Source organism: Oncorhynchus tshawytscha, unplaced genomic scaffold, assembly GCF_018296145.1.
Source record: "Oncorhynchus tshawytscha isolate Ot180627B unplaced genomic scaffold, Otsh_v2.0 Un_contig_18505_pilon_pilon, whole genome shotgun sequence".
NCBI classification, from domain to species: Eukaryota; Metazoa; Chordata; class Actinopteri; order Salmoniformes; family Salmonidae; genus Oncorhynchus; species Oncorhynchus tshawytscha.
This window is the reverse complement of record NW_024608942.1, coordinates 80,106-87,718: the sequence shown is the minus strand read 5'-3', so window position 1 is coordinate 87,718 and position 7,613 is coordinate 80,106.

Here is a 7,613-nt window from a genome sequence, read left to right as displayed (position 1 = left end):
GAACATGCACCAGTGGAACGGTCCTATGTAAATTGTAGATTATCAGACACTCAACAAGGTCTGATTTCATTATTACTGAAACAGGATCCAAGTGGTAAATATAAAGATCCAGTTCATTAAAACACCTTGGAGGCCACTTGCACTTCAGTGCTGTGATGCAAAAACTCTAGCACATAGAATTAAAGCACATGGAATTAAAAAGGTTTTGTCTGACGTTATTCATTCTAATCAAACAGTTTTTTAACATGGACTATACATTGGAGATAATATAAGACAAGTACTGGAAACAGTAGAACACTATGAAAAATCTGGGAAAGCAGGCATACTATTCAAAGCTGACTTTGAAAAGGCTTTTGATAAAGTATGATTGGAGTTTATATATAAATGCCTGGAACATTTACATTTTGAAGAATATCTTATAAAATGGGTTAAAATCATGTGTAGTAACTCTTGGTGTAAAATATTAAATAACGGCTACTTCTCAGAAGGTTTTAAATTGTCAAGAGGAGTAAAACAAGGTTGTCCACTATCGCCATAGCTATTTATTATGGCCATCGAAATGTCCTCTGTTAAAATCAAATCCAATAATAATATCAAGCAATTAGAAATCCAGGGCTGAAAAACAAAGGTGTCACTGTACTCTGATGATTCATGTTTTCTTTTAAATCCACAACTTGGATCCCTCCACAGCCTCAACGAGGATCTAGATACTTTTTCTAACCTCTCCGGATTAAAAGTAGAGCGCATAAACTAACACTACCTAATATGAAAACAATTACACACAAAACATGATGGGAAACAGAGGGTTAATTACAAGTCGCTTAATTGGGGAAATGTAAACCAGGTGTTCTCGGTATATACAAATCCTGAAATAAATAAATGATCTCACTCCAATACATTTCTATAGAAAGTTAGCAAAAACAGATCTTGCTACCATGGAAAGGTAAATACCTGTCTATTATGTGGAAAAATCACCCTGCTTAACTCTTTAGTCATATCCCAGTTTACCCTGCTTAACTCTTTAGTCATATCCCAGTTTACCCTGATTAACTCTTTAGTAATATCCCAGTTTACCCTGCTTAACTCTTTAGTCATATCCCAGTTTACCCTGCTTAACTCTTTAGTAATGGGAATTGATGTAAAATATATCACTAGCCACTTTAAACAATACTACCTAATATAATGTTTACATACCCTACATTATTCATCTCATATGTATATGTGTATACTGTACTCTATATCATCTACTGCATCTTTATGTAATACATGTATCACTAGCCACTTCAAACTATGCCACTTTGTTTACATACTCATCTCATATGTATATACTGTACTCGAAACCATCTACTGCATCTTGCCTATGCCGCTCAGTACCATCACTCATTCATATATCTTTATGTACTGTACATATTCTTTATCTCTTTACACTTGTGTGTATAAGGTAGTAGTTTTGGAATTGTTAGTTAGATTACTCGTTGGTTATTACTGCATTGTCGGAACTAGAAGCACAAGCATTTCGCTACACTCGCATTAACATTTGCTCACCATGTGTATGTGACAAATACATTTGATTTGATTTGAAAGTCATATCCCAGTTTACCTTGATTAAACTCTTTAGTCATATCCCAGTTTACCCTGCTTAACTCTTTAGTCATATCCCAGTTTACCCTGATTAACTCTTTAGTCATATCCCAGTTCACCCTGCTTAACTCTTTAGTCATATCCCAGTTTACCCTGATTAACTCTTTAGTCATATCCCAGTTTACCCTGATTAACTCTTTAGTCATATCCCAGTTTACCCTGATTAACTCTTTAGTCATATCCCAGTTCACCCTTTAGTTTACCCTGATTAACTCTTTAGTCATATCCCAGTTTACCCTGAACTTAACTCCCAGTTTGATTAACTCATCATATCCCAGTTTACCTTGTTTACCAGATTAGTAAGAATGTCCCCATGTTAAAGAATATCCCACCCTTTTCCCTTTATTCAGATTACAAATAACTGAAAGTGAGATGTTGTAAAGTTTACCCTGAAACTCTTTAGTCTCCCAAATAACGTTATTTTTAAAACAAGCCTTGAAAATATCCCAAACAATTTCTTAACCTTTAGTCATATCCCAGTTCACCCTGCAGAACAAATTTTACAGCAAATATTACACTCAAATATTTACCTTGTTTAAGATTGTAAGAATGTCCCCAAAAAAAATTATTTTACAAATAACTGAAAGTGAGATGTTGTAGTTTTTTATTTTTAAAACAAGCCTTGAAAAGAAACAATTTCTTCAAAAAGGACAGAACAAATATTACAGAATCATATACTCTGATCCCCAAAATTATTTTTCTAAAGAACTTTTTTTAAAAGTGATATTCAAAAATAGGACATGCAGCTAACAGAATCATATGTCTGATCCCCAAAATACAACCAACTAAATGATATCAGAAATAGGACATGCAGCTAACAGAATCATATGGAAATGTCTGATCCCCAAAATACAACCAACTAATTGCAGCATTACCGCAAAAATGGAAGAGGAAAGTGGAAGGGGGAAAAAGTGAGGAACTTGTCTGTCGGCCCTGTATTAAAGACCAACTAAAGACCATTTTTTTAAAGAAAATTGTGATGAATAAAAAAGTATAACAGTTTCATTTAAGGACCGAAACACTGACAGCTCTGCCATTTAACCTGAAAAATAGTTGGGAACAGATTTTTGACGTAACGATTCCATGGCACATGGTTTATGAACTGATATGCAAAACGATGCCGGATTCAAAACTGAATTTTTTATTTAAATTATTAACACAATTCTTGCAACCAATAGAATTAGAATAACAGTGAAGACATCAAAACTAAATAACAAATGGAATCATAACAATAACAAGTGTTAAACAATTCAAAATGTAATTTATATTTGAGATTCTTCAAATAGCCACCCTTTACCTTGACAACAACTTTGCACACTCTTGGTATTCTCTCAACCGGTTTCATGAAGTATTCACCTGGAATGCATTTCAATTAACAGGTGTGCCTTCTTCTTAAGTGAATTTGTGAAATTTCTTTCTTTCTTAATGCATTTGAGCCAATTAGTTGTGTTGTGACAAGGTAGGGGTGCTATACAGAAGATAGCCATATTTGGTAAAAGACCAAGTCCATATTATGTCAAGAACAGCTCAAATGAGCAAAGAGAAACAAAGTATTGATGGACTGTCAAGACATGAAGGTCAGTCATTATGGAACATTTCAAGAACTTTGAAAGTTTCTTCAAGTGCAGTCGCAAAAACCATCATTCAATATGATGAAACTGGCTCTCATGAGGACTGCCACAGGAAATGAAGACCCAGAATTACCTCTGCTGCAGAGGATAAGTTCATTAGCCTCGAATTTGCATCCCAAATAAATGCTTCACTGATTCAAGTAAGAGACACATCAACATCAACTCTTCAGAGGAGACTGTGTGAATAAGGCCTTCATGGTTGAATTGCTGCAAAGAAACCACTACTAAAGAACACCAATAAGAAGAAGTGTCACTTGGGCCAAGAAACACGAGCAATGGACATTAGACCGGTTGAAATGTGTGCTTTGGTCTGGAGTCCAAATTGAAGATTTTTGGTTCCAACCTCTGTGTCTTTGAGAGACGCAGAGTAGGTGAACGGATGATCTCCGCATGTATATTTCCCACCGTAAAGCAGAGTACAAGGAGGTGTTATGGTATGGTGATGCTTTACTGGTGACACTGTCTTTGATTTATTGAGAATTCAAGGCACACTTAACCAGCATGGCTACCACAGCATTCTGCAGTGATACGCCATCCCATCTGGTTTACGCTTAGTGTGACTATCATTTGTTTTTCATCAGGACAATGACCCAAAACACCTCTAGGCTGTGTAAGGGCTATTTGACCAAGAAGGAGAGTGATGGAGTGCTGCATCAGATGACCTGGCCTCCACAATCACCCAAACTCAACCAAATTGAGATGGTTTGGAATAAATTGGACCACAGAGTGAAGGAAAAGCAGCTAACAAGTGCTCAGCATATGTGATAACTCCTTCAAGACGAAAAGCATTCCAGGTGAAGCTGGTTGAGAGAATGCCAAAATTGTGCAAAGCTGTCATCAAGGCAAAGGGTGGCTACTTTGAAGAATCTCAAAAATAAAATACATTTTTGATTTGTTTAACACTTGTTTGGTTACAACATGATTTCATATGTGTTATGTCCTAGTTTTAATGTCTTCACTATTATTCTACAATGCCGAAAATAATAAAAAATAAAGAAAAACCCTTGAATGAGCAGGTAAAAACGTTTGACCTGTAGTGTATGTATATGTATGTATATATGGGGGATTGGAAGTGATGCAGACAATTACATTGATGGAAGCTACATTCTATATGAAATATTAAAGCTGAACTACCCCCAAAAAGAAATCTGCAATAAAAAGTTATGTAGTATTAATGTAGCAGTCGTTTAGTAGTAATGTAGTAGTAGTGTTGTAGTAGTAGTAGTAGCAGTAGTAGTAGTAGTAATGTAGTAGTAACCTAGTAGCAGTTTAGTAGTTATGTAGCAGTAGTTTAGTAGTAGTTTAGTAGTAATCGTGTTGTAGTTGTAGTAGTAATGTAGTGGTAGTTTAGTAGTGATGTAGTAGAAATGTAGCAGTAGTTTAGTAGTAGGGTAGTAGTAATGCATTAGTGGTTTAGTGGTAATGTGGTAGTAGTGGTGTAGTAGTAGTAATGTACTAGTAGTAGTTATAGTAGTAGTAATGTAGTAGTAGTGTTGTAGTAGTAGTAATGTAGTAGTAGTGGTAGTTTAGTAGTAGTAATATGTGGTTTAGTAGTAGTTTAGTAGTAATGTAGTGTAATGTATTTTAGTGTAGTAGTAATGTAGTTTAGTGGTAATGCAGTAGCAATGTATTATTAGTGTAGTAGTAATGTTGTAGTAGGTTAGTAATAATGCAGTAGTGTAGTAGTAATGTTGTAGTAGTTTAGTAGTTATGTAGCAGTAATGTAGTAGTAATGTATTGTTAGTGTAGTAGTGATGTAGTAGTAATGTACTGTTGGTGTAATAGTAATGCTGTAGTAGTTTAGCAATAATGCAGTAGTGTAGTAGTAATGCAGTAGTAGTGTAGTAGTAACGTAGTAGTAATGTATTGTTAGTGTAGTAGTAATGTAGTAGTCATGTATTGTTAGTGTAGTAATGTAGTAGTAGTTTAGTAGTAATGCAGTAGCAATGTATTGTTAGTGTAATAGTAATGTAGTAGTAGTTTAGTATTAATGCAGTAGTGTAGTAGTACTCACCCTGGTCTTCTTGTATATCTTGTTCTTGAGGTAGCTGAAGGTTCGGCTAACCTTGGTTCCACTCTTCCCATCAAAGTCAGTCCTCAGGGGACCCTCTATGTCCTCCTCAGATATACTGACACACAGGGGACAGAGAGGTTCATACACACAAACACACACACATGCATACACACACACGTCCGCATGAATGCACATGCACACACAGAGAAGGGACACACCCACTAATATATATATATATATATATATATATATATATATATATATATGTATATACAGTTGAAGTCTGAAGTTTACATACACCTTAGCCAAATACATTTAAACTCAGTTTTTCACAATTCCTGGAATTTGATCCTAGTAAACATTCCCTGTCTTAGGTCAGTTAGGATCACCAATTTATTTTAAGAATGTGAAATGTCAGAATAGTAGTAGAGAGAATTATTTATTTCAGCTTTTATTTATTTCATCGCATTCCCAGTGGGTCAGAAGTTTACATACACTCAATTAGTATTTGGTAGCATTGCCTTTAAATTGTTTAACTTGGGTGAAACGTTTCGGGTAGCCTTCCACAAGCTTCACACAATAAGTTGGGTGAATTTTGGCCCGTTCCTCCTGACAGAGCTGGTGTAACTGAGTCAGGTTTGTAGGCCTAATCGCTCGCACACGGTTTTTCAGTTCTGCCCACAAATGTTCTATAGGATTGAGGTCAGGGCTTTGTGATGGCCACTCCAATACCTTGACTTTGTGGTCCTTAATAAGCCATTTTGCCACAACTTTGGAAGTATGCTTGGGGTCATTGTCCATTTGGAAGACCCATTTGCGACCAAGCTTTAACTTCCTGACTGATGTCTTGAGATGTTGATTCAATGTGTCCACATAGGTGGCATCATGAGGATAGAAAATTATTTTGTGAAGTGCACCAGTCCCTCCTGCAGTAAAGCACCCCCGCAACATGATGCTGCCACCCCCGTGCTTCACGGTTGGGATGGTGTTCTTCAGCTTGCAAGCATCCCCCTCTTTCCTCCAAACATGACGATGATCATTATGGCCAAACAGGTTTATTTTTGTTTCATCAGAACAGAGGACATTTCTCCATGTGCAGTTGCGTAGTCTGGCTTTTTTATGGCGGATTTGGAGCAGTGGCTTCTTCCTTGCTGAGTGGCCTTTCAGGTTATGTCAATATAGGACTCGTTTTACTGTAGATATAGATACTTTTGTACCGGTTTCCTCCAGCATCTTCACAAGGTCCTTTGCTGTTGTTCTGGGATTGATTTGCACTTTTCGCACCAAAGTATGTTCATCTCTAGGAGACAGAACGTGTCTCCTTCCTGAGCGGTATGACGGCTGCGTGGTCCCATGGTGAAAATACTTGTGTACTATTGTTTGTACAGATGAATGTGGTACCTTCAGGCGTTTGGAAATTGCTCCCAAGGATGAACCAGACTTGTGGAGGTCTACAAAGGCACTTAGTTTGAAGGTATGCCTTGAAATACATCCACAGGTACACCTCCAATTGACTCAAATGATGTCAATTAGCCTATCAGAAGCTTCTAAAGCTTGACATAATTTTCTGGATTTTTCCATGCTGTTTAAAGGTACAGTCAACTCAGTATATTTAAACTTCTGACCCACTGGAAATGTTATACAGTGAATTATAAGTGAAATAATCTGTCTGTAAAGAATGGTTGTCGTGCACAAAGTAGATGTCCTAAGATGTCCTAATAGTTTGTTAACAAGACATTTGTGGAGTGGTTGAAAAACTAGTTTTAATGACTCCAACCTAAGTGTATGTAAACTTCTGACTTCAACTGTATATACACATACATACACAGACATCTGGTATTACTGTCCTTGTGGGGAGCTAAAATGGATTTATATTATTTTTTCCCTAACTTCTAACCCCAACCCTAAACCTAGCCCCTAATCCTAAAACCTGACCCATAACCCCTGATCCTAAACCTGACCCTAACTCTAATCCTAACCACAACCCTAAACCCAACCCTAAACCTGACCCATAACCCCTAAACCTGACCCCAACTCTAATCCTAACCCCTAACCCCAACCCTAAACCTAGCCCCTAATCCTAAAACCTGACCCCAACTCTAAACCTAACCCCTAACACCTAACCCTAAACCTAACTCCTAACCCCAACCCTAAACCTAACCCCTAACACCTAAACCTAACCCCTAACATCTAACCCTAAACATAACCCTAAACCTAACCCCTAACACCTAACCCTAATTCCTAACCCTAAACCTAACCCCTAACCCTAACTCCTAACCCCAACCCTAAACCTAACCCCTAACACCTAACCCTAACTCCCCCAACCC